Source organism: Bos taurus, chromosome 21 (assembly GCF_002263795.3).
Source record: "Bos taurus isolate L1 Dominette 01449 registration number 42190680 breed Hereford chromosome 21, ARS-UCD2.0, whole genome shotgun sequence".
Classification (NCBI taxonomy): domain Eukaryota; kingdom Metazoa; phylum Chordata; class Mammalia; order Artiodactyla; family Bovidae; genus Bos; species Bos taurus.
The window spans coordinates 65752081-65759348 of NC_037348.1; positions in this window are offsets into that span (position 1 = coordinate 65752081).

Genomic DNA, 7268 nt, shown 5'->3' on the forward strand with positions numbered 1-7268 from the left:
GGCTGCCTTGTGTCTCATTGAGTGGCTGTGTCAGTCATTCACCACATCAACCTACTATTATTACTCTTGCTATGCAAAATTCATCTTTTTTAATGTTACAAATTATGCCACAGCTAATAACTTAGCACACCCCCCTTTTTTTCATTCTTATGAATTATTTTCCCACACCTAGAAGTGATCTTTGCTTTGTGGTATGTCAATTTCTCCTGCTAGGCTGTGAACCCTTGAGGGCAAAGAGCTTGTATCTCTAATGCTTGTAATGTTGTAGATACTAAATGTTAGATGAGAGGATAGAAGGGTGGATGAAGATGTGAGTGAGTGCCTGGTTGGCTGTTGGAAGAGAGGATGGGAGAATGGATGAGTACATGGAGTGGTGAATGAACAAATGAATTTTCTGTGTTGAGTTTCTTGAGAAAAGGCCAGGAATTTTTGTATGACTACTAATTTCAGAAGGCTTGTAGCATTTTATGATGTCCAGTGATGTATTAGCATTTTGTTAAGTTGTTTCTAATTTATCTCTGTTAAAAAGTGTTTTTCTGTCATTTTAACTTGCACTGCTTTGATGACGAATGACGGTTGAACTTTTTACTGTGTTTGTTAAAAAAAATTGCATCTTCTGTGAACTGTTTGTCCAAGTCCGCTGGATCATGGCTTTGTGATAAGACTGGCCAAGGATGGAATGAGGGTCCTTGGGATGTAGTGAGCCCTTCATCCCTGGAGTCATTCAAGGGACAGGACAGACAGATACTCGATGAGGGTAGCTTCAAGGAGATTCAATCAGTAGGAGTGGGGTTGGCCTAGATGACGCTTCAGGTCTCTTTGACTCTTCCTGGAAAATGTGCATTGGGATGATATTCTCCCTTTGGCAGCCCAGTGACATTTAAGGTGTCTTCTCCTGGGTGGGTTTGTGCATTTATGATTTATAAACTCTCAAATCACCCTCTGTAACTCTTGTGGTACAGGAATCTCTTTGACCCTCCAAGGTCCAGACAACTGTGCCGCCATCTTGAATAGTCACATGGTGGCCTTCCTGCCTCCACCCCCCACCCCCATTTCACTTTGAGGAAGACAACCCCTTGGATCACCACTTGCCACCTCTCAGGGCAATCAGCTGAGGCAGTCTGCTGCCCTTCATGTTCCTAGTGCCCTCTGATGTGTGAGCCACTGTCCCGTTGGCCTCCATGGTGGTCTTTGGGGTTTAATTAAATATGTCAGATTAGGTCAGATAGTGAATCTGCCTTCAGAAATGGGGCAACTCAATTCCACAAGCCAAGGAGTAGAATGGGCCCCATATTCTCCTTGGGCTTCCCTCATGGTTCACCCCAGGGGTAGCCAGGTCTCAGAAGTCATCATGGCCATTCGGGAAGGGCATGTGACCCAAGAAGGCTCGGCCCTGCTTTCCAGAATACCTTCTGCTTGCAGTCGAGGGAAGACCCGTCTACTATACTATAGACCGTCTACTATAGCACTGAGCGCTGTTTGCCTGTGTCAGAATTTCTCACCCACATGTTTGGGAGGCCAGTGACGATTCCCAACATTACTTGGATCCATCCATCCATCCATCCATCCATCCGTCCATCCATTGCATTTGGCCTCTTGACCTGGTGCTTTGGCCTTTCCCTTTCCTGAAAGCAAACCTTTTCCTTGTGGGCAGGCTGTGTAGCGCCATGGGCTGTGGTTATGAAGTGAACGCCCTTACTTGTGGCTTCTTCCTCCGGGGTCACTGCTCTGAGCATGTCCCAGCTGGATGTCATCTGCCACATCACCCACACGGCTTCCTTCCCCATGGCGCGTTCCCATGCATCACACACTGCGAGGGATCCAGGGCCCAGGGGCCCAGGGTGTCCCCCGTCCCCACCCGTGAGTGGAGATGTGCCCCCCACCCCCAGGCCACCTTGCCTGGTGCATGGTCCCTGCCATGAGCTTTGCCCTCAGCCTCTCCGCTTCCTCTACCAGATGACAGCGGTTGTAACTCATCCTTCCATCCCTCCATTCACTCCACTCCCAGCCCGCAAACATTTGAAAAGGTCAGCTGGTGCTATACTAGAGCTGGGTCACAAGGTTGCATTCTGACACCCCCTCTCGAAAGAAAAGATGAGCGTGTTTGCTGGGGGCTAGCCACAAGGCGGGATCCTTGATTCGGCGTGCCCACCCCTCTGCCAGAGTTCTGTCGAAATTTTGATTGCCCTCTCCAACTTCGTTCCTCCGCAAAGTGGGTTGATTAGTAATCAGCAAGCTGTGTTCCCTGGGTGCTCAGAAATCATAGCCCAGAGTCTCAAGAGGCCAGAATGATAGCTGGAGTGGGGGGGGAGTCTGAGACAAACAGCCGATTCTGGCCATGAGCAGGATTTCGAGTCATTAGGACACCCTCATCTTGCACAAAGGGCGAGTTTCAGAGTCCTTCCTGTCCCTTGGAGATTGGTTCATTCTGGGCTCTATTGAGAGAAAATTGGGGGAGATAATTGCTGGTTTGGATGGTGAGGGTCATACCCCCCTGTGAGGTCTGCATAGAACAATCTGTTGGGACAACTGGGCATCCAGGCCGCCTGGCACTTGGCAAACCCGGGATGCATCCGCGATCCAGGTTCCCAGCCAGGCAGGGCTTCCCACCTTAGATCTCGGGGGCTCTCCTGGGAATTCTGCGTTTGACTTACTGCCTTAGACAGTAGGTATAATGGACAAAGCCAGGACCCTGGAGCTGGACAAGCATGTGGTTTAAACTCATGGGCACAGCCAAGTTCTGCCTGCTGGGCAGAGCATGGCACCCACCTCGCAGGGCTGTTGTGAGGATCTGCTGTAACCAGGGTTTTGAACTGTGATCCTGTAGGGTGGTGCGCGTGCCCCCGGGAGTAGGCGGCGGGTGGTGGGGTGACCGGCCATGAGGGGCAGCCTGATTGGGGCAGCTTAGTGGGCAATCTTTCTAGCAAGCACACAGTGGGTATTATGGGACCGAATGCTGAATTCGTATGGCATTCGAAAGGTAGGTAGGAGTAATTTGGGGGTTAGGGTTAGGCTGGGGAATGGGGATCGCTCTGGGCACTGTCCTGGACCCCTGGGGTACGCGTTCACACCCACCTCTGGAATAGGTTGTATCTTGCCTACCACTGTGTCTGGCCTGTGGGCGGCACTTACCCTCCATAAGAGACCCCTCCCAGCAGTATCCTCCCCGCAAAATATTAGGCACCAGTTGTCAAAGACACTACCCCCCACCTCCCCACCCCCCACCGCCCAATGTCCCCTCTTCCCCTTCTCGACATTTGGGCTCAAATTTCAGCCGCCTGGGTGCCTAACACAGTACCAGGCCAGTGGTAGGGGTCACCTTCCATTCCTGTCGGAAGGATGGATGAGTAGATGGTCGAATAACACAACTGTAACCCAGTGTAAGCAGCGATCGTTTGTAACCTTGACTAAGAGACTGTCCTCCGCTCCTGATTAACCTGTTAACCAGTTAACTGTATCTTACGGACCTTTGTATGATATATGTTGTTCGAAAACCAGGACTCTGGTTTCAGATGTCACTTGGTGGCACTTCCGCTGTCCAATGAACGAGTCGATGTTCTGTGTTAGAAATGAGAATCTGGCTAACGTGTAACTAACCGTGCACCGTCGGTCAAGGCACTGCGCTCTGACCGTCGGTCTTCTTTTGGTCTCCTTTTTTCTAAGCCGTGGGTCACCGGAAAGCTTACCTCACAGGGTTGTTGTGAGAGCTCAGGTTGGGTGAACTCTAACAGCGTTCATTAAATGCTGGCTGTCACTGAAAGTGATCATGTGTTGGGTGCTGTCTGGAAGGGAGCAGGGAAGCTTTTGCTAGTTCTAAATGAATAAAAAGTTGGTCTTGACCTTATAATAAGATTGTATTTCCGACAGTCACTGGGACATGTGAGACAGAGGTCAAGTGGCCTGAGAGTGTTCAGTGATGCAGGTCCAGAGTAAATATTGGCTCAGTTAATGAGTGATGGCTCCTCTCCTTCCTCAGAGGCTCCTTTCCTCTGCCCGCCCTCCCACCCTGGATGGCTGTTTGTCACGCGCAGGTGACTGTTCCTGCCAGGTCTGTGGAGTGACTTTTGTGAGTCCCCCGAGGGTATTTGTTAGTGGGGAGGAGCAAGGACAGTGTAGACAGAGCCCAACGAGGGGTTTCTGGGTAACATCTTAGGGACTAAAACGCCCTCTTCTGCCCTTTAGGGGAAAGGCTCCTGCTCAATTGGCATGCGGGCCCATTTAACAGACCAGCGAGTTGTGTCCAAGCCAGGATTGAACAGTCTTCCATGAAAAGCCAGAGGGTGCTCTCCCAAACTCAGTCAAAGCAAACCCTCCCGGTTCCGCGGCTGGTCTCTGCCAGCCCAAATGTGCCCCAATGTGTCCCTGTCCCCACCACGTGCCTAGCAGTGCCCCCGTGGAGCTTCAGTGGGACCTGGAAACTTGGCCGAATTAGATATTGCCCCTCTTCCTGCTCAGGAGACCTCCCCTTGGTGTCATTGTGGATCCAGGGGTCTCCACAAGTCCATGGAATTCCTTTCTTGGCCCTTGTCTCACATGCGGACAGCAGGGTTCTGCAGAACACCCCCAGATTCCATTCCAGGTGGGCTGGAGTCGGGGGTCTCCTCTGGCCCCTCCCCCTGCAGAAACCTCCCTGGCCCCCTCATTTGGCCTCTGGCTTTCACAGCCTCAGTGGGCTGTGTCCACACGTGGCCACCCTGTGTCCTTGAGAACTTTTTGGAAGCTCCCGAGGGGATCCCCACGTAGAGACAGGTGGCTAGGGCCCTCCTCCCAGGGGACTGTGAGTCTGTGTGTAGGTGTCTGCTCCTGGACAGTCCTCAGGCCTGTGTGCCCAGGGGTGAGGAGTGTTTTCAGGGCCTTGTCCTCCTGAGCAGGGCAGGCCTGGGTCCCCGTCTCCAGAGGGCGGGGAGAAAGCTGAGGCTCAGTGAGGGTTAGGGTTTCAATTCAGAGTCAGGGTTCTCAGTGAGGGTTAGGGTTTCGAGTCAGGGTCAGGGTTCTCAGACCCCTGTCCCTGACTCTGAAACTTAGGCTTCTCTGACCCTGATGGTCCTGCTGCCTGTGTAGTAGGCGCTTAATAGATGGTCACTGATGGGCAAGCGGGGTTTTAGTGGATGTGAAAAGCTGAATTGATTGTTGGCCGATGGACACATTGACTATGCATGCATCTGTAAGAGGAAAGAGGGTGTTCCTTGGCAAAGACTCTCCAGGGCAGACCCTGAGGGTCTCTGTCTGAAGTGGGGGCTCACCCTGGGGAAACTTCTGGATGCAAATAGCTGTCTTGTGACTGTTTCTGGAAATGTTTATATCTAGAATAAAACTTTATTTGGGCTAAAAAAATGTACTCCTATGTGTTGTGGTCCAAGTGATTTTTAAAAAATGTTGTTGGCACATGGTTGATACTGTGTTATTTTCTTCTGTACAGCCACGTGACTTGGTGTTACATATATAGTCTGTTTTCATATTCTTTCCCCCTATATGTTATCACAGAGTATTGAATTCGGTTCCTTGTGTTACGCAGAAGGTGGTCCAGGCGGCGTTGCTAATGTGGCGTTTGGCAGGTCCCCGGTGGCAGAGGTGTTCTGGCCACGCCCTTGCCCACTCTGGGTCTCAGGAGCCCTCACTCTGGGGGAGGGGAGGTCTTTGACCTGAGAAGTCTTTATCCTTACCATTGGTGACCATCCGCCTTCGCCTGTAAGGTACATGCCTGGTCTGAGATGCCGCCTGGTCACCCAGCAAATGAGTGGGGATTGGATCCTAGACCTTGATTCCTTTCTTCCATTCTCTCTTGTCTCCCCACACTGGGGCTCGGGGGGCATGGTCATCTTACCCTCTGGAGTTCTGGTGGTGGCAGCACCATTTGCCAGTGCAGTGGCCCTGAGGGGTTACTTGAACCACCCCAAGCCTGGTCCCGTCTCTGTAGAATGGGTACATAACGGCAGTGTCTGCTCAGGGGCTGCTGGCTAACCTGTCTCGATGGGCCCCGTACACTGGTCCCAAGAATCAAGGTCTGACATTCAAAGCTATCTAAGCACCTATGTGTGTGTGGCCTGGATGGGTTTGTTCACCTGTAATCTGAAAATAGTCACGTCTGCCTGGCGTGGTTATTGTCGGGTTCGAGGAGGTTGTTTATGTGAAAATCAGTGCTTTGTTACCTGGCCTCCGGTTTGAGGTTGGCCACAGCGCCCTGCCGCCTGTGGGTCCTGATCACAGAAACCCTGTGCTTTCTGGAACTATGGTGGCCCCAGAAACTGCCGGGCGGGGTGGAGGGTGTCAGGGGAGCACCGGCCAGCCTAGGGGACGCAGTGAGGGACAGGAAGCTTTGCTCTTCAATGGAGAGATGTAACAGGTTCAGAGGGGAGGGGATTGAGGTCCAGGTAGGCAGAATCAGGGAGAATTTTCAGAAACCCCCAAAGGAGGAGTAGGTTCCCAGGGGTCTCAGATGGTAATGAATCTGCCTGCAATGCAGGAGAACCGGGCTTGATCCCTGGGTCGGGAAGATCCCCTGGAGAAGAGCGTGGCAATCCACTCCAGTATTCTTGCCTGGAGAATCCTATGGACAGAGGAACCTGGCAAGCTACAGTCCATGAGTTTGCAAAGAGTCAGACACGACTGAGTGACTGACACTTCCTCTTTCAGATGGGGAGGAAGCTGGTAGTTTAGAAAATGCCCTGGTCTAATTGGTAACGGCTTGGACAGGAGAGCTGGGGTGGTTTCTCCCAAGGCCAAGAGATCTAGATTTTGGTTGGTTAGGTGAGGACCATTGGAGTTACTGGTGCAGGAGCATGTGATGCTTCTGGAACTTACAGGAGGAGGAGACCAGGGAAGGGGTGATGTGAAGGGTGCCAGGTGGAGGGCAAGAGCTTGTGGCTGGGTGCTCCCCTGTCCCTGTGTGGTCCAGGCCCCGAGCATCCCTTCTCCTCAATGTGTCTGCCCCTCGCCTCCTGTCTGCCTGTGTGCTTAAGAACTCTTGTCGGCCTGTGAGCCCGGGAGTGATGGCCTTCATCTGCGCCTGTCTCTCTCAGCCTCCACAGCCACAGGGGACGCCTGCACACCTTCCCACGGGACAGGCTGGACCTAAAGACTCTGGACCGGGGCCGACCCCCTTGTGCAGAGGGGCGTGTCCTCCCTGCCTCCTCTCCCTCTGACTGATGGACTTCACTGATCTGAGTGTCAGACACGCGGGCCGGACCCCCTCCCCGCCCCTCATGAACCCTGAGACTTGGGGGAGCGCTGGGCCTTGCTGTCCACATCTGAGAAATGGGCTCAGACAC